We start from the raw sequence: 21,064 nt of genomic DNA on the forward strand, positions 1-21,064 counted from the left end.
TCCAGGCCATTTGCGAATGCGGCTTTCACAAATTCCTTTGTTTTTAAAAACCATTCTTTCGTCATCTCTTTCTAACAAGGGTGACCGATATACATCCACACACGATCACTCATCTTGCGTAGCTACTAAAGACAGAAGAAATATATTTATATATAATTTAGCATTTATATTCATCGGTTAATCAGGTTCGCCATTTTTATTACGTCCAGGCAACCTACACGCTAATAGGTAAATATAGGTCCTAATCCCACCCGAGTATGTGTAGATTGGGTTCGTTTTCCCATGCTCTGCTCCGGATCCAACGCAAAATTTCGGCAGCACCTCCCCGCTGTTCTCCTGATACACGTCTCCGCAATAAACAGATAGGATGTGCATCCGGAGAACAACAGGGAGGCACTAACGAAATTCCGCATCGGATCCAGAGCACAGCATACGGGAAAATGAACCCAATCTACACATACTCAGGCTGTCCATGGATAATGTTGGACAATTCAAAAGGATGGCGGTTATAAATATGCAAATACATGCATATTTATAGATGTCGCCCTTTCAAACAGGAGACGCATACTGGTCACGCATACTGATAAATTAATTGAATTACCTAAATCTAGAAAGTTTCATCCGGAAACCGAGCCACAGTAAATGAAGGGGCGGGGAGGAGATGAAATTTGTACTGACCCACGAATGCAGGGGCGGAGCTCGTACAACGCACTGGCAGGTCTTCGCACATCAGACCTCACAGCGACGAGACAACTATCACATGTTGAAAGTGCGTTATATCGACTAGAGGGGGGGTGAATAGGAGATTTTTAGAATTTCATCACTTAGGAAATTCCTTTTGAGGAAATTCCTCACTGATGACTAACTTACAGCGGAAACAGTAAAGGATCAGACGTGCAAACGTTCACACCAGCATTATTTCAGAGTGAAGAATGTGAAAACAGATTGCACAGTAAGCAGGCACGCAGAATACAGATGATGATTAACTATTGTGAAGAATTTGGGGTTGAGGAAATTCAGAGAAAGTCTTCAACAAATTCTTCAAACATCCACAGTGAAAGTCATCAACACATAATACAGAGAAAGTAAAGAGTTGAGGAATTAGAACCCGATTCTCAGAGAAGACAGTCGTTGATGACCCAGTTCCAACTGATGTGACAGTTGTACATCTGGTTTGGAGCGGCTTGGTATTGAAACCAAAGGACACCCAGTCCCGGGACACACAGTCCCTACCGTATTCTCCTTGAGCTAAGGACACACAGTCCTCGCCCAACACTCATGGTAAGTCTTCAGGGCAGACTTCCAAACCCTCACAAACTCGGTCACCCGGCGATCCACAATTGACTGCTGGATTGCTCTAGACCATGACGCCTAACCGTCCGGAGGATGCACAGTCCTCAAAGGTAAAAGGCTTCAGTCCCACATAGGAACAACTTCTTCAGTGATGCTCAATCACTAGGTTTGGTTTGTGGTTTCGGTGGGTGGTGTATTTCCTCACTGATGAATTACTCTCGAAGGCTTTGAGGAATTTGGGTTGCTCTTATGACAAGTGTCAGTTTCTAACAGAGCAGCGAACCAGCTAGTGGTTGTGGGGGGTGGCTATTTATCGCCTGGGAGCATCCCGACATGATTTGACACTAATGCCCTTAAATAATATGACCGTTGGAGTGGATAAGACCAGTGACTTGGCGTGGTTATTGAAACGGTCGGGACCCTCAACTGTGAGAGTCCTCATGTCACTCATATTCCTCACTTGATGCTTTTGATAGGATTAGGCTTGGGTTGAGCATCATGAGGAAATCCATTCCATAGTGTTACTTTGACCCCCTTTAACAGTACGGTGTTCCTAGTCATCAAGTGCGAAGAAAGTAAAACAGAAAACGTAAATCTTCACGCTTCAATTTCTTCAGAATGATTTTCTTCAGGAACCACCGGTCTTCTCAATATCAGTGTCTTCATGAGAAATATCAATTTCATCGCAGATTCCTCGCGATTCATTTCTTCAGCTTCAGACCAATTTCTTCAACTGAAGATATACATTGTTAGGGGTCGATATTCTTCAAATATCTCAAACTCCTCAATGACTTATAGATCCTGTGTGCACTTATAAACACATTAGATACTTAACCTATAAGTCTTCAAACCACCAAAATCACTAAGGGGCACTAGATGCACTTACAATCTCCCCCTTTTTGGTGGTTGATGACAATTAGGTTAAGTCTTCAACAGGGATAAAAAATATGAAGTGTAAATACTCATTTGAGGAATTTGAAAACAAGATTCACAGAGACTCCCCCTGAAGATGTGCATACCTTGAGGATTTTGCTTTTATAGGAGATGCACATTGATGATTTATATCATGGAGATCTCCCCCCGAGTCTTGTAAATCATGCATACATATAACATATCGTATGAAGAAAATGAAGATGCATGATGACAAATGGTATCTGACGAATTCCAGCATGCGTGCATTAAAATTTGAGGAATAAGCATGCGAAGAAAAACGTTCAAAAGTGTCAGAGTACCATCGGGCTTAAGCTACAACTCATTACATAAAAACTTCAGAAGAACCAAGAGTTTGTAACTTAAATATAGTTCATAAGCCCCAAAAATATCCCGCTTGAAGACTAACTCTCGAGTTTCTCCCCCTTTGTCATCAAGTGACAAAAAGGGACAAACTCAGGACTAACGCCCGTGAAGACTTCATTTCTTGGCAGTTGATGAAGAGCCTTGACGCTTCTTGGGGGTAGTCTTCTTCCTTGGGCCGGTTGCTGTGTCGAGTTGTTCCTCATCAGATTCTGCGTTGCAGAATGAAGAAAAGGAGCTGTCTTCAAGGTCTGGCACTGGAATGGGCCTGAACTTCTTCTTGGGAGGCCACGACCAGTCAAAGTCCTGCTCAAAGTTCATTTCTTCAAGCTCAGTCTGAGTCTTCAGATGTGCAAGTGTAGCCGAGGTGCGATCAAAAACCTCATGCAGATAGTGATGATTAAGATTCACAGAGTTCTGAGTCTCAGTGAGGGTTTTCACAATGGCACCAAACTGGCGTTTGACCCATTTGTGGTTGCGATCCACCTTCTGGTGAAGACTGAGGAGGAGCTCTCTGGTATTCAGCACGCGAGGAGGAACTGGGCTTGCTGGACGAGTCTCAGTATCATCCAATGAGGAATAAGCTTCTGGTTCTTTAAACTGGCCATCAAGGGGCCTCCTGCCTTCTTCAATCACAGATTTTCCGTTTCCTTCGATGGGCTCGAAAGTCTTCTTGTTTACTCGGATAGGAGGGATATAACTCATGTGGTTTTGGAAATCAACGTGGAAGTTGATGCCTCTCCTTGTCCTGATGAATCTCATGATCCATGGGGCATAAATCTTGTGATCATAGGGGCACATGGCATTGTCAACCAAAGTCCTCAAGAAGAAATCATGGATATTGATAGGAATACCATGAATGATGTTGAAGTGGATATTCTTCATGAGGCCTACAACATCTTCTTCATCGTCATGGCCTTTGATTGGCGCGAGCACACTACAGAGAATTCTGTAGACAGACCGGCGTGTGTACTTGAGCTCATGGACGAGGAATGTGGTTCTTGAGGGTTTTCCTGCAGCCAAAGGCTTCATGAGGACTTCCATCATTCCATTTGGCAGCTCACGCTCATCATAAAGCTTCACTGCCCCATCTGAGGGAATTGGTACGGGCAGTTCTCTGAGGAGTTCAGAAGCCGGAGCTTTGTAGTGAGTATTTTGGGACATCCAGTCGAACACCCAAGTGTTGATGTCATCAGTGTTGCCAGAGATGTGCAGAGTTGCATAGAACTGAAGAATATGCTCACTATTCCAGTCTGATATGTCGGAGCACATAGAGAGCGAACCTGCATCGTGGAGTACACTGAGGACTGGTTCCAGGCAGGGTATTGCTTCAAGCTCAACATGAGGAATGTGCCTGTGCTGGAATATCTTGTTGCGGCCACAGAGCACTGAGGAATAGTAGTTCATCTGAGTTCTTGTCCAAAACTTCAGATGCCTCATTTGAGGCTTGTCATAAGGATTCTCTCCGATGAAATACATGCGTTCTTCAAAGAAATCTTCTTTCTGAAACTTTGGACGCTTGGAGAATGGCTGGCGCTGAACTGGCTTAAGATTCTGCTGAGGAATGGAAGGGGAAACAACCATGGCAGTCTCTGGGTTGAGGACAATGAATTCATTGTCTTGGGCAGGAACATTTTCTTCAGCATTTTCCTCAGGTTGAGGAATTTCATTAGCTGGTACTTCTTGCTCTGGCTGAGCTTCAGGCTGAGGAATTTCTGCTTCTTTCTCAGCTTGTGGAGTTGGGTCAGCCTGTTCAGAATGAGGAGTCTGCTCAGAATGTGCATTTTCCTCAGCTTGTTTTTCTTCAGCTAGCTTTGTGGGAGAAGCAGTTTCATCAGCTGCTGCAGCTGAAGCTTGAGTAGTCTCTGTCTGAGGAACAAGAGGTTGAGGACTGTCATCAATCTGGATTTCCTCATTAGTGTGTTCCTCAGAGGCGACATCCTTCATTTCCTCATCAGCCCTTGTAGTTGGGTCATCAATGACGACCATCTCATATGAAGGGGCGACATTAAGAGGCACTGGATCCAGAGGAGCAGTTTCTTCAGTTTCCTTGAGGCGCTTTGCCTCTGTCTTTTCTACTGCTGAGGAGGCTTTTCTCTTCTTTTCTTCCTTTTCAGCAGCTCTTGTCTTCTTCGCGTTTGATGCAGACGGGATTATCTTCTTCACCTTTGAAGCTTTTGGTGAAGGTGTTCTTTCTGCAGATTCTTCAGCTGGTAGTGAGGAACCAGCTGGAACAGAGTCATCAGCCTGCTTTGATGAAGCAACTAGATCAGGAGCAATCTCTTCAGTGGTTGCAATTTCATCAGTTGCAGTCTCCGTGATGATTTCTTCAATGGCCGGTTCATCAGCACGGCGCTCTTGGTGTTCTTCCTCAGCTTGAGGAGTTTCCTCCTCATCAGGAGATGCATCTGCTGGCTGCTCAACCAGGGGCTGAGGAGTTGGTGCTGGTTGTGTGGTTTTCTTGTTGTATTCATCAACAGCACTAGTGGCTCGCTTGATGAAATTGCGCTTGATGCTTTTGCGATCTGACAGTTTGTCACACTTGTCAATTAGTACTTGCAGCTCTGCCTGGGTTGACACCAGTGCATCAGGAGTCAGCTTGAGGAGATTCTGCCTGAGGAATTTCTCCTTTTTGGCCTTTGCAACCTTTGCCTGCCTGGCCTATTGTTCCGTCCACTTAGCTTCATTTATGAAGGTGGCCACCATGTGGCTGATGCCAGGAGGAAGTTTCAAATCATCAATGGGCGTGTTTGGGTCCTCATACCATATATTGATGTAGTCGAGGAGGACCTTGGGGTCCATGGCCAGAGGAATAGCATTGCCTGGTGCTTGTGCTACCCTTTCTTGCTTGTTTCTCATGATGGCTTGCAGGGTTTCATTATCATAGTCATCACTTCCCTCTGATCCAGACGGGACTGCGATGATTTTGCTGGGGCTGGGCACAGGTGCACGTTTAGTAGTTGCCAAAGTCTTCATAAGTGGTGTTGAAGACTTTGTCTCCGAGCTAGTTGCAGCTGGGAGTGAGGAGCTGGAGCTGGCGATCGTAGGCTTCACGACATGCTTTTGTACTGGTTTTTCTTGAGTCTTTGGAGGTGGAGCTGAGGATTTTGATGCAGAGGAGATTGGTGCTGAGGGTTTTGGCGCTGATGGTTTTGGTGTTGAAGGTTTTGGAACTGAGGGTTTTGGAGCTGAGGGTTTTGGAGCTGAGGGTTTTGTGACAGAAGCCTGAACAGACTTCTTTTGAGGCTTTAGAGCCCTTTGCTTTGTTGGCACAGACTGTGTGTGAGGAATCTCTGCGCCTGAGGTTTCTGCTCCTGAGGAATTTGCAGCACCGGAGGCAGCAGCTGAGGATTCATTGAATTTCCTCACTGCAGTTTCTGCTTGCTTTTTGAGCTTGGCCACATGCTTCTCTTTCTCATCTGGGTAGTCATCAATTGTCATGAGACTTGAGGGATGTGCTACTTGATGATCCTCAAGTGGGGCCCTTCTGCTAGGAGGCTTCAAAGCGAATTTCTTCGCATATTTTGGAGTCACAAACCTGTACTCCTTCCATTCCTTCGCCCATCTGCGTTCAATCTTCTGCAGCCTAATCTTTCTCTTGGCCATTGTCTCAGGTTCTTCATCAGGCGTACAATAGTCCAAGTATATGTCCTCAGGAATATCAGCAGCTGTGTTCTGCTCCAGTTTCTTTCCTCCCTTCTGTTTTCTCTCTTCCTCCATTTTCTTCAGTTGAGGAATTTGCTGATGATTTTGAACTCTTGAGGATTCTGATGAGCCTTGAAGAGTTTCTTCCAGAAACGCTGCAAATGAGTTAATGTGATGAGAACCGAGAGATTCATCAGCTGACATGTGTGTACCTGTGAACATAGTATATTTGCGAGGAATTTGGAGAGGTCATATGTGTTCTCAGATTTGAAGAAAATGAAAAAGTTTGACAGTTTGAGGAATATAACCAGTGGTTGAGGAATTTGCGTAAGCATACTATTCTTGGGTTCCAGAGTTGTACATATCCGAAAATTCGCACAATTGAGGAATCTCGTGAAAATCTTAGATGCTTAGCTAGTTCATCAATGATTGCGGTGATAGGTAGTGTTTGAGGAATCATTTGCGCATCGTATCTTGAGGAAAAACAGATTTCACATAGCAGAGGTAAAATTTCAGATCTAATCTGCTGTAAAAATGGGATATATTTACCCTGGAAGGTGCAAACGAAGAACACAGAAAGTAGTGTTGGAGAGGCTCTTCGGTCGAGTGTCCAATGCACCCTAACTTGGCGGCAGAGGACGTCTACGGCGACAGCGGACGTAGATGGTCCGACTCCGGCGTGATCCTGGCGACGAAAAGGTCGAGGCAGTGAAGCTCTTCCTTACCAGCGACAAGACTACCAGCGGTGGTGCTAGGGTTCGGTGGAGTGTGCGATGGCAGGAGAGTGATGAGGCAAAGAAGAGGATACCGAGGGGGATAAGGACATATTTATAGCCCGAAAGTTACTGTTTGGCGCGAAAGTTTCGAACCAAATAGCCCCTGCCTCTACGTCTTCGCAGGACACGTGTAGCTCTCGTACGATGCGGTGGAGATAGTGGAGATCGTGGTTATCCGATCGTGGGAAGTGGGGGTTCAGTTACTGTTCCTTTAAAGAAAACAATTTTTGAAGATTTGAGGATTTTCGTTACAAAATCATCAGCTGATAAGGATGCAGTGAGGATTTTGAACAAAGTTTCAAGTAGAACGCATATGAAGAATTGAGTAGAGTGGATAAGTATAGCATAGAGGGAAAGTAGGGTCCGATCACATTCACTTAGCAGAAACATCAACTTGAAGAAATAGCAATAAGTGAATGTTGTTGAGGACTAGAAATCACAGTCTACCTAGGCAAATGAAAGTCATCAAGTGTTTTTGAAGATTTTGTAATAGATCATCTCAATGAAGAACAACTGTTTTGAAGAAAAATACATTGTGAGGAAATTGATCATTTGAAGAAAATCAACTTGAGGAATTTCACATTGGGCGGTAGCATTACCCACCATATAAGAATGTTGATTACGGACGCCGCGTACAATTGTCGTTGGGCCCTGAGAATCAATTTCTTCGTTAATTTCTTCACATTCAGAGTGACTTTCTTCATCAGTTGAAGAAGATCGTTTCATCATGTGTTGCACATCTAAGTCATCAACTTTGCATAAGTGTTAGGATGTGTGCATGTTTTTACAAAACATTTGAAGACTCTAAGATATTTAGCTCACACCGCAACTTGCAAAACCTTTTCTCATCCAAGGGCTTAGTGAAGATATCTGCCAGTTGATCATCAGTCTTCACATGGTCGATGAGGATATTGCCCTTGAGGACATGGTCCCGAAGGAAATGATGACGGATCTGGATGTGCTTGGTCTTCGAGTGCTGTACTGGGTTGTATGCAATCTTGATAGCACTCTCATTGTCACAGTAGAGAGGCACATTCTTCATGTTGATGCCGTAGTCCTTGAGGGTTTGCTTCATCCATAGCAATTGAGCACAGCAAGAACCAGCAGCAATGTACTCAGCTTCGGCAGTGGAGAGTGATATGCAGTTCTGCTTCTTTGATGACCAGCAAACTAGTGATCTTCCGAGGAAATGGCATGTGCCAGAAGTTGACTTGCGATCCACACGGTCACCAACATAGTCTGAATCAGAATACCCTACCAGATGAAGATTGGAGCCCTTGGGATACCATAATCCTAGTGTTGGTGTGTGAGCTAAGTATCGAAGAATATGTTTCACAGCCTTATGGTGTGATTCCTTCGGTTTTGCTTGAAAACGTGCACACATGCAAACACTAAGCATTATATCTCGCCTATATGCACATAGATACAATAAAGAGCCAATCATAGAACGGTATACCTGCTAATCGAAATCTTTACCATTTTCATCAGTGCCGAGGTGGCCGTTGGTAGGCATTGGAGTCTTGGCACCTTTCCATTCGTGCATGTCGAATTTCCTCAGAACATCCTTGAGGTATTTCTCCTGTGATATGAAGATTCCATTGCTTTGTTGACGAATTTGAACACCTAAGAAGAATTTCAGCTCCCCCATCATGGACATCTGATATTCTTCACTCATCATGTAGGCAAATTCATCACTGTATCTTTTGTCAGTACAGCCAAATATGATATCATCAACATATATTTGACATAAAAACAACTCATTATCATAGGATTTTGTGAAAAGAGTTGGATCGAGTGAACCAGGTTTGAAGCCTTTCTTCATGAGGAATTCCTTCAATGTATCATACCATGCCCGAGGGGCTTGCTTGAGGCCATACAGAGCCTTTTTGAGTCTGAAGACTTTGTCTGGATTCTTTGGATCCTCAAAACCTCGGGGCTGAGCAACATATACTTCTTCCTCAAGCTTACCATTGAGGAATGCACTTTTCACATCCATTTGATATAAGGTGATGTTATGATGATTAGCATAAGCAAGCAGTATTCGAATAGCTTCAAGTCTAGCAACAGGTGCAAAAGTTTCATCGAAATCTATTCCTTCAACCTGGGTGTAGCCTTGGGCTACAAGTCGTGCCTTGTTCCTCACCACTTGACCGTCCTAATCTTGCTTGTTTCGGAAAATCCACTTGGTGCCGATGATGTTGTGCTTGCGAGGATCTGGTCGTTTGACGAGCTCCCATACGTCATTCAGCTTGAATTGAAGAAGTTCTTCTTGCATGGCTTGGATCCACTCCGGTTCCAGAAAAGCCTCAGCTACTTTTGAGGGTTCTGTGATGGATACAAAGGAAAAATGCCCATAAAAGTTAACTAAGTGTGAAGCTTTTGAGCGAGTGAGAGAACCTGGCGCGTTGATGTCGTTGAGGATTTTGTCAAGTTCTACTTTGTTTGCAATCCTCGGATGTGCTGGTTGAGGATTTTGTCTGGGCTGAGGAGGTGGTGCAGTTGAAATTTCCTCAGGAGCATCTTCTTGGTTTTTATCAGCGATGGGGATCGTTTCTTCACCAATTTCCTCAGTGGGGACAATGTCTTCAGTAGGCTTAAGCTTTATCGCTTCTTCAGGAGACAACTTATCTGGATCAGAAGGCAATTGCTCTCTTTGCGAGCCATTAGTTTCATCGAACTGCACATCTACAGTCTCAACAACTTTGTTGTGATAGTTGTTGAAGACTCTGTAGGTGTGCGAGTCCTTTCCATAACCGACCATAAAACCTTCATGTGCCTTAGGTGCAAATTTTGAGCTATGGTGAGGATCTCGAATCCAGCATTTTGCACCGAAGACTTTGAAATAACTTACATTGGGTTTCTTGTCAGTGAGGAGTTCATATGAGGTTTTCTTGAGGAATTTGTGAAGATATACCGTGTTGATGATATGGCATGCAGTGTTGATTGCTTCAGGCCAGAAGCGACGAGGAGTCTGATATTCTTCAAGCGTAGTTCTTGCCATTTCAACCAGAGTCTTGTTCTTCCTTTCGACGACACCATTCTGCTGAGGAGTATAAGGAGCAGACAATTCATGAGTAATAGCAAGTTCATCAAGATAATCATCAAGACCAGTGTTTTTGAACTCGGTTCCATTATCACTCCTGATGTGTTTGATCTTGATGCCAAAGTTCGTCGAGTCCCTTGAAGAAAATCGTTTGAAGATTTCCTGCACTTCAGTTTTATACACTATGATATGCACCCAAGTATATCTGGAATAATCATCAACTATGACAAAGCCATATAAAGATGCTACATTGATTAGTGTGGCATAGTGAGTAGGTCCAAATAAATCCATATGAAGCAATTCGAATGGACGTGTAGTAGTCATGATGGTTTTAGAGGGATGCTTGGATCTGGTCATTTTCCCAGATTCACAAGCACCGCAGAGATGGTCCTTGAGGAATTTGACTGATTCGATGCCAATGACACGCTTCTTCTTTGCAAGCGTGTGCAGATTCCTCATGCCTGCATGACCTAATCTTCGGTGCCACAGCCATCCTTCTGAGGTTTTTGCTAGTAAGCAAGTGGCTGGTTGAGGACCTGTAGAGAAATCAACAATGTACAAATCCCCTCTTCTTACACCTTCGAAGACTTTGGATCTGTCAGATTCCATGATGACTACACATCTATATCTACCAAAGATAACAATCATATCAAGATCACAAAGCATCGAGACTGACATGAGGTTAAAACCAAGGGATTCAACAAGCATCACTTTCTCCATATGCCTATCCTTGGAAATAGCTACTTTGCCAAGTCCCAATACCTTGCTTTTACCTTTGTCAGCATATGTGATTTGCTTCAGAGGTGATGGAGTTAGTGGCATATTCATCAGTAGGCTTTTATCAGCAGTCATGTGATGTGTGCAGCCACTATCGAGAACCCACTCAGTAGTTTTGGATTTGTCATCCTGCAGATGAATTAGTACAGCTTACCATCTCATATGCTTCAGATTTGAAGAATATGATACTAATTTCATCAGTTCAGTAATTTCATCATAACAGAAATGTAAGGACGTGTGAAATATTTCTATTTCATCAATCAGTAGCTTGCGTCCTATCAAGAATTTCCTCAGGTCTCCAGCAAATTCTTCAGATGATCATTTTGATCTGGAGACCTGACCTGCAGAAGTGATTAGTTTGATTTCTTCACCACCCACATCTGAAGGGGTGGCAAAGCGTTCATCATCCTGCAAGCACCATATGAGAAAGGTGGCATTGAAGCTAATGCACTTCTCTTAAAAGTAGGGGGTTAAAGTACTCATATGAATATGCAGAGAGCTGGTTTGAGGATTTATGAACATAATGATTTGAGGAGTAACGCTCATATTCATATTCCTTGTAGTTTCCCTGCATGTTAGAACCATAAGCACGGGTACAAGCATAGTTTTGACTAGTTGAGGATTTTGATCCTCTTGAAGACTTTGATCCTCCTGAGGAATTTGATCTGGGGTTCAGATTCTTCAGAGGTGGTGTCATGAGGACATTCACCTGAAGATTTTCAAGACAACTTTTGGGAACCCAGATTTTCCTCAAAGGAGGGCCATTCCTGCAGTTAGTTCCAACATATCGAGCAAATACTTCACCAGATTGATTTTTGAACAGTTGATAGTTGGAATCAAATGACTCATCCGAGGAATAGGATAATTCACATGAGAAGCCAGTTAGATTAGATGGATCAAAAGGAGGCCCAGTAGCAGCAACCCATGAGGTTTTGGGATACTGCTCAGGTTTCCAATAAGTTCCATCAGCATTTAATTTCCTCTCAAAGGCAATTCCTTCTTTCCTCGGGTTCCTGTTCAAGATCTGCTTTTTGAGCACATCACAAAGGGTTTGGTGTCCTTTGAGGCTTTTGTACATACCTGTCACGTACAATTCCTTCAACCCTGCATTTTCATCAGTAACATTTGTGTTTTCCTCAAGTGAGGAAATAGACAGAACAGGTGCAGTTGAAGAATTTGTAGCATTTGATGATTCTGGTGAGGAATTAGCAGTTTCACATTCAATGCATTTAAGACATGGAGGAATAAATTCAACTTGACTAGCGTTGATCTATTGAGCTAGTAATGAATCATTTTCCATGCGAAGATCATCATGAGATATCCTCAGCTTCTCAAGATCAAGCTTCCTTTGAAGAAATTCGTAGGAAAGCTTCTCATGATCAGTGAGGAGTGTATCATAATGATCCTGAAGAATATCAAATCTAGGCTGAAGATTTTTCATGTCATCAGCGAGGATTTGATTAAGATTCATTTCATCATTCAACAGATCATCACTTTTGTCTAGCAGTTTTTGAAGCTTTTCCAGAGCAGTTTGTTGTTTAGTGGCAATGATAGAAAGTTTACTGTAACTGGGTTACTTATAATCATTATGTTCACAGTCACTTGAATCAGAGGAGGAGGCATTATTTGTTACCTTTGAACCTTTTGGCATGAAGCAATAGGTTGGAGCGATGTCATCAGCATAGTCATCAGTATGGATGGTGCAATCATTTTCTTCAAGATTGAAGATTGACTTGCTGACGAAAGTGGTTGCTAGTGCAAGACTAGCCTGTCCGAATTCTGAGTCTTCTCCAGAGCCTTCTTCTTCATCACATTCCTCTGATTCTGCCTCGGAATCCATTTCCTTGCCAATAAGTGCCCGAGCCTTTCCGAAGCTAGTCTTCTTGTGTGAAGATGACTTTGAAGATGAGGATTTTGAAGATTTCTTCTTCTTCTTCGAGTCATCAGAACTGTCATCCTTGTATTTCTTCTTCTTTGATTCCTTTCCCGAGCGGGGACAATCAGCAATGTAATGACCTGATTTCTTGCACTTGTGACAGGTCCGTTTCTTGTAGTCCTCAGATGCCGATTCTGATTTCCTCATGTCTCTTCTTGACGATTTACCGAACTGGCCTCGTCGCGTAAATCTCTGGAATTTCCTCACAAGCATTGCAAGCTCCTGTCCAAATTCTTCAGGGTCACAACTGCTGTTATCTGTGTCTTCTTCTTCAGATGAGGAAATTCTCTAGCCTTCAGTGCACGTGGTCTGGAATAGCTTTGTCCATATAGATCTCTCTTTTCTTCTAGCTGGAATTCATGAGTATTTAGCCTTTCAAGGATATCAGCTGGATCTAGCATCTTGTAGTCTGGTCTTTCTTGAATCATCGGAACTAGAGTGTCAAATGAAGAATCTAAGGATCTCAGCAGTTTCTTCACAACTTCGTGATCAGTGATGTCTCGAGCACCCAGTGCTTTTAGTTCATTTGATATATCAGTGAGGCAATCAAAGGTGTCTTGGCAGCATTCATTGTCATGTCTCTTGAAGCGATTGAAGAGATTGCGAAGAATATCAACACGAGAGTCACGCTAGGTTGATACTCCTTCATTTACCTTGCACAGTCTCTCCCAGATCAGTGTTGCAGATCCCAAAGCACTTACTCTTCCAAACTGGCCAGGGCTCAGATGGCCACAGATGATGTTCTTTGCTTGAGAATCAAGTTGCTTGAATTTCTTCACATCAGCTGCAATGACACTGGCAGAAATGATGGGGACGCCATTTTCCACAATATACTAGAGATCATTGTCAATAGCTTGTAGATGCATTTGCATTTTGTTCTTCCAGAAAGGAAAGTTCTTCCCTTCGTAGGTGGGACATGCTGCAGTCACCTTGAACATGCCTGCAGTCGACATAACTAAAACTCCAGGTGGTTAAACCAAAATCACACAAAACAAGGGAGTACCTTGCTCTGATACCAGTAAAGGATCACACAGAACAAGGGAGTACCTTGCAGAACAAGGGAAATTCCTTTTGAGGAAATTCCTCACTGATGACTAACTTACATCGGAAACAGTAAAGCATCAGACGTGCAAACGTTCACACCAGCAGTATTTTAGAGTGAAGAATGTGAAAACAGATTGCATAGTAAGCAGGCACGCAAAATACAGATGATGATTAACTATTGTGAAGAATTTGGGGTTGAGGAAATTCAGAGAAAGTCTTCAACAAATTCTTCAAACAGTCACAGTGAAAGTCATCAACACATAATACAGAGAAAGTAAAGAGTTGAGGAATTAGAACCCGATTCTCACAGAAGACAGTCGTTGATGACCCAGTTCCAACTGCTGTGACAGTTGTACATCTGGTTTGGAGCGGCTTGGTATTGAAACCAAAGGACACCCAGCCCCGGGACACACACTCCCTACCGTATTCTCCTTGATCTAAGGACACATAGTCCTCGCCCAACACTCATGGTAAGTCTTCAGGGCAGACTTCCAAACCCTCAAAAACTCGGTCACCCGGCGATCCACAATTGACTGCTGGATTGCTCTAGACCATGACGCCTAACCGTCTGGAGGATGCACAGTCCTCAAAGGTAAAAGGCTTCAGTCTCACATAGGAACAACTTCTTTAGTGATGCTCAATCACTAGGTTTGGTTTGTGGTTTCGGTGGGTGGTGTATTTCCTCACTGATGAATTACTCTCGAAGGCTTTGAGGAATTTGGGTTGCTCTTATGACAAGTGTCAGTTTCTAATGGAGCAGCCAACCAGCTAGTGGTTGTGGGGGTGGCTATTTATAGCCTGGGAGCATCCCGACATGATTTGACACTAATGCCCTTAAATAATATGACCGTTGGAGTGGATAAGACCAGTGACTTTGCGTGGTTATCGAAACGGTCGGGACCCTCAACTGTGAGAGTCCTCATGTCACTCATTTTCCTCACTTGAGGCTTTTGGTAGGATTAGGCTTGGGTTGAGCATCATGAGGAAATCCATTCCATAGTGTTACTTTGACCCCCTTTAACAGTACGGTGTTCCTATTCATCAAGTGCGAAGAAAGTAAAACAGAAAACGTAAATCTTCACGCTTCAATTTCTTCAGAATTATTTTCTTCAGGAACCACCGGTCTTCTCAATATTAGTGTCTTCATGAGGAATATCAATTTCATCGAAGATTCCTCGCGATTCATTTCTTCAGCTTCAGACCAATTTCTTCAACTGAAGATATACATTGTTAGGGGTCGATGTTCTTCAAATATCTCAAACTCCTCAATGACTTATAGATCCTGTGTACACTTATAAACACATTAGATACTTAACCTATAAGTCTTCAAACCACCAAAATCACTAAGGGGCACTAGATGCACTTACACATGTAAATCCACCCGATCAACACAAATATTCCAATTATGTCATTTTAGAGGAAAACAAGCTAAGTATATAATATTCGTGAGCTAACCAAGGTTCTTATGCCATTTTGAGGTTATTATGGCATTTTGGAGCTAAATGGGCTAATTATGTCATTGTTGCGGAAATTAAAGCAAGGAGAAGGAGGAGAAGGTATTCTTCTTCTCTTCTTCTCTTCTTCATCTCTTCTTCTTTTCTTCTTCTTTTCTTCTTCTCCTTCTTATTTTTGTCTTCTCCTCGTCCTCTTCTTCTTCTTCTTCTTCTTCTTCTTCTTATCCTCCTCCTCCTCCTCCTCTTCTCCTCTTCTCCTCTTCTCCTCCTCTTCTTCTTCTTCTTCTTCTTCTCCTCCTCCTTCTGTTCTCCTCTTCTCCTCCTCCTCCTCTTCTTCTTCTTCCTATTCTTTCTATTAAGCTAACTAACTAACTAACCTAACTAATGAAGCTAACTAAACCTATCGCTAAACCTAGATAGCACTAAACAGGAAAAAAATAACAAAAACAGAATCTACCACTAAGTAACTAAAAAATAATCTAGCTACCACTAAATAACAAAACAAAATCTACCACTAAACTACCTACTAAATCTACTAATTAACTAACTAAATCTACCAACTAACTAAACTACCACTAAAACTACTAATTAACTAACCTACCAACTAAACTATATATGCCACAACAACTACAATAACAACAACAACTACAATAACAAGAACAACTACTACAACAACAATAAAAAATCATGCCGGTAGTTACAATCTAATTCCAAAAAACTAAATACAAAAAAATAAAAAATCAAGGGGGCGGGGGTGGATGGGCTTACCGGCAGTGGGGCTGCGGGGGCGGCGCTGAGGCCTGCGGGGCAGTGGCTGGGCCGGCGGCGTTGGCGGTGGGGCTGCGGGGGCGGCACCAGGGGCGCCGGGGGTGGGGCAGCGGGGGCGCACCAGGGGCACCACGGGGCGCCGGCGGTGGGGCTTCAGGGGCGGCACCAGGGGGCGCCGGGGGGTTGTGGGGCTTCGGGGCGGCACCAGGGGCACCGGGGCGGCGCCGGGGGTGGCCGGGCGACAGTGGTGGCGGCGTTGGGCATCAGGGGAGGAGAGAGAGAGGGAGGGGCCGTTCGAGAGAGAGAGAGAGGGCCGCTGTGGGGGCGGGATAGCCGTTACTAGATTCAAGACCTTTGCCGTCTGCTGAAACACAGCAAAGGGGTCTATACTCTTTGCCGTCTGCCTCTGGCATCTTTGCCGTCAGCCAGCACACGACAAAGAAGGGAGTAGTTTGACCTAAGGTTCCCCCGGCCAGATGAGCTTCTTTGCCGTCTACTGGCCCCTTCTTTGCCTCTGCGGTAGACTGCAAAGAGTTGACTGCTGGCAAAGACCTTCTTTCCCATCGGCTAGTTCTTTGCCGTCAGTTTTGCTGAAGCTGATGGCAAAGAGTGTCTTTGCCGTCAGCTAGCAGACGGCAAAGACTAGGTAGAGGGAAAAATCTCTGATTCCAGTAGTGTCTCCAGGTGAAACAAGCGAGAGCCACCGTGCTTGACCCGAACTTAGGTATGTTATTTCTAGTGTTTTAATAAAAGATAGCTAGACTTCCATCTAAATGACATAATTAGCTTAGGCAATTTAGCCCGAAGAAGGGAAGGAAGAAGAAGAAGAGGAGAAGAAGAAGAAGGAGAGGGAGGAGGATAAGAAGAAGGAGAAGAAGGAGAAGGAACTCCTCCTTCTCCTTCTTCTTCCTCCTTCTTCCTCCTTCTCCTTCTCCTTCTTCTTTTCTTCTTCTTCTCCTCTTCCTTCTCCTTCTCCTCCTCCTCCTCCTCCTCATCCTTCTTTTACTTCTTCTTCTCTTTCTCTTCTTCTACGTAGCATAGACTCATCCAAGAAAGGCTAAATTGGCTAATTATCCATCTAAATGACATAATTAGCTTAGTTAGCTGCAAAATGACCTATTTAATAAAAAATGACTTATACTTAGCTAATTATCCTCGAAATGACATAATTAGCTCCAAAAAGGCATTCTTAGCCAATATAGCCCGACGAAGGGGACAAGACGAGAAGAAAGAGGAAAAATGAAAGGAAGGAAGAAGAAGAAGAGGAGGAGAAGCAGAAGGAGAGGGAGTAGGATAAGAAGAAGGAGAAGAAGGAGGAGAAGAAGGAGAAGGAGCTCCTCCTTCTCCTTCTTCCTCCTTCTTCCTCCTTCTCCTTCTCCTTCTTATTTTCTTCTTCTTCTCCTCTTCCTTCTCCTTCTCCTCCTCCTCCACCTCCTCCATCTTTTACTTCTTCTTCTCTTTCTCTTCTTCTACGTAGCTTAGACTCATCGAAGAAAGGCTAAATTGGCTAATTATCCATATAAATGACATAATTAGCTTAGTTAGCTCCAAAATGACCTATTTAGTAAAAAATGACCTATACTTAGCTAATTATCCTCGAAATGACATAATTAGCTCCAAAAAGGCATTCTTAGCCAATATAGCCCGAAGAAGGGGACAAGAGGAGAAGAAAGAGGAAAAATGAAAGGAAGGAAGAAGAAGAAGAGGAGAAGAAGAAGAAGGAGAGGGAGGAGGATAAGAAGAAGGAGAAGGAGGAGAAGAAGGAGGAGGAGCTCCTCCTTCTCCTTCTTCTTCCTCCTTCTGCCTCCTTCTCCTTCTCCTTCTTCTTTTCTTCTTCTTCTCCTCTCCTTCTCCTTCTCCTCCTCCTTCTTTTGCTTCTTCTTCTCTTTTCTCTTCTTCTACGTAGCTTAAACTCATCCAAGAAAGGCTAAATTGGCTAATTATCCATTTAATGACATAATTAGCTTAGTTAGCTCCAAAATGACCTATTTAATACAAAATGACCTATACTTTGCTAATTATCCTCGAAATGACATAATTATCTCCAAAAAGGCATTCTTAGCCAATTTAGCCCGAAGAAGGGGACAAGACGAGAAGAAAAAGGAAAAATGAAAGGAAGGAAGAAGAAGAGGAGGAGAAGAAGAAGAAGGAGAGGGAGGAGGATAAGAACAAGGAGAAGAAGGAGGAGAAGAAGGAGAAGGAGCTCCTCCTTCTCCTTCTTCTTCCTCCTTCTTCCTCCTTCTCCTTCTCCTTCTTCTTTTCTTCTTCTTCTCCTCTTCCTTCTTCTTCTCCTCCTCCTCCTCCTCCCCCTCCTCCTTCTTTTACTTCTTGTTCTCTTTCTCTTCTTCTACGTAGCTTAGACTCATCCAAGAAAGGCTAAATTGGCTAATTATCCATCTAAATGACATAATTAGCTTAGTTAGCTCCAAAATGACCTATTTAATAAAAAATGACCTATATTTAGCTAATTAGCCTCGAAATGACATAATTAGATCCAAAAAGGCATTCTTAGCCAATTTAGCCCGAAGAAGGGGACAAGACGAGAAGAAAGAGGAAAAATGAAAGGAACGAAGAAGAAGAAGAGGAGGAGAAGAAGAAGGAGAGGGAGGAGGATAAGAAGAAGGAGAAGAAGGAGAAGGAGCTCCTCCTTCTCCTTCTTCTTCCTCCTTCTTCCTCCTTCTGCTTCTCCTTCTTCTTTTCTTCTTCTTCTCCTCTTCCTTCTCCTTGTCCTCCTCATCCTCCTCCTCCTACTTCTTTTACTTCTTCTATTCTTTCTCTTCTTTTACATAGCTTAGACTCATCCAAGAAAGGCTAAATTGGCTAATTAGCCATCTAAATGACATAATTAGCTTAGTTAGCTCCAAAATGACCTATTTAATAAAAAATGACCTATACTTAGCTAATTATCCTCGAAATGACATAATTAGCTCCAAAAAGGCATTCTTAGCCAATTTAGCCCGAAGAAGGGGACAAGACGAGAAGAAAGAGGAAAAATGAAAGGATGGAAGAAGAAGAAGAGGAGAAGAAGAAGAAGGGGAGGGAGGAGGATAAGAATAAGGAGAAGAAGGAGGAGAGGAAGGAGAAGGAGCTCCTCCTTCTCCTCCTTCTCCTTGTTCTTCCTCCTTCTCCTTCTCCTTCTTCTTTTCTTCTTCTTCTCCTCTTCCTTCTCCTTCTCCTCCTCCTCCTGCTTCTTTTACTTCTTCTTCTCTTTCTCTTCTTCTACGTAGCTTAGACTCATCCAAGAAAGGCTAAATTGGCTAATTATCCATCTAAATGACATAATTAGCTTAGTTAGCTCCAAAATGACCTATTTAAATAAAAAATGACCTATACTTAGCTAATTATCCTCGAAATGACATAATTAGCTCCAAAAAGGCATTCTTAGCCAATTTAGCCCGAAGAAGGGGACAAGACGAGAAGAAAGAGGAAAAATGAAAGGAAGGAAGAAGAAGAAGAGGAGACGAAGAAGAAGAAGGAGAGGGAGGAGGATAAGAAGAAGGAGAAGAAGGAGGAGAAGAAGGAGAAGGAGCTCCTCCTTCTCCTTCTTCTTCCTCCTTCTTCCTCCTTCTCCTTCTACTTCTTCTTTTCTTCTTCTTCTCCTCTTCCTTCTCCTTCTCCTCCTCCCCCTCCTCCTCCTCCTCCTTCTTTTACTTCTTCTTCTCTTTCTCTTCTTCTACGTAGCTTAGACTCATCCAAGAAAGGCTAAATTGGCTAATTATCCATCTAAATGACATAATTAGCTTAGTTAGCTCCAAAATGACCTATTTAATAAAAAATGACCTATACTTAGCTAATTATCGTCGAAATGACATAATTAGCTCCAAAAAGGCATTCTTAGCCAATTTAGCCCGAAGAAGGGGACAAGACGAGAAGAAAGAGGAAAAATGAAAGGAAGGAAGAAGAAGAAGAGGAGAAGAAGAAGAAGGAGAGGGAGGAGGATAAGAAGAAGGAGAAGAAGGAGGAGAAGAAGGAGAAGGAGCTCGTCCTTCTACTTCTTCTTCCTCCTTCTTCCTCCTTCTCCTTCTCCTTCTTCTTTTCTTCTTCTTCTCCTCTTCCTTCTCCTTCTCCTCCTCCTCCTCCTCCTCCTCCTTCTTTTACTTATTATTCTCTTTCTCTTCTTCTACGTAGCTTAGACTCATCCTAGAAAGGCTAAATTGGCTCATTATCCATCTAAATGACATAATTAGCTTAGTTAGCTCCAAAATGACCTATTTAATAAAAAATGACCTATACTTAGCTAATTATCCTCGAAATGGCATAATTAGCTCCAAAAAGGCATTCTTAGCCAATTTAGCCCGAAGAAGGGGACAAGACGAGAAGAAAGAGGAAAAATGAAAGGAAGGAAGAAGAAGAAGAGAAGGAGAAGAAGAAGGAGAGGGAGGAGGATAAGAAGGAGAAGAAGGAGGAGAAGAAGGAGAAGGAGCTCCTCCTTCTCCTTCTTCTTCCTCCTTCTTCCTCCTTCTCCTTGTCCTTCTTCTTTTCTTCTTCTTCTCCTCTTCCTTCTCCTTCTCCTCCTCATCCTCCTCCTCCTACTTCTTTTACTTCTTCTTCTCTTTCTCTTCTTCTACGTAGGTTAGACGCATCCAAGAAAGGCTAAATTGGCTAATTATCCATCTAAATGACATAATTAGCTTAGTTAGCTCCAAAATGACCTATTTAATAAAAAATGACCTATACTTAGCTAATTATCCTCGAAATGACATAATTAGCTCCAAAAAGGCATTCTTAGCCAATTTAGCCCGAAGAAGGGGACAAGACGAGAAGAAAGAGGAAAAATGAAAGGAAGGAAGAAGAAGAAGAGGAGAAGAAGAAGAAGGAGAGGGAGGAGGATACGAAGAAGGAGAAGAAGGAGAAGGAGCTCCTCCTTCTCCTTCTTCTTCCTCCTTCCTCCTGCTTCTCCTTCTCCTTCTTCTTTTCTTCTTCTTCTCCTCTTCCTTATCCTTCTCCTCCTCCTCCTCCCCCCCTCCTTCTTTTACTTCTTCTTCTCTTTCTCTTCTTCTACCTAGCTTAGACTCATCCAAGAAAGGCTAAATTG

Source organism: Hordeum vulgare, chromosome 2H (genome assembly GCF_904849725.1).
Source record: "Hordeum vulgare subsp. vulgare chromosome 2H, MorexV3_pseudomolecules_assembly, whole genome shotgun sequence".
In the NCBI taxonomy this organism is placed as follows: domain Eukaryota; kingdom Viridiplantae; phylum Streptophyta; class Magnoliopsida; order Poales; family Poaceae; genus Hordeum; species Hordeum vulgare.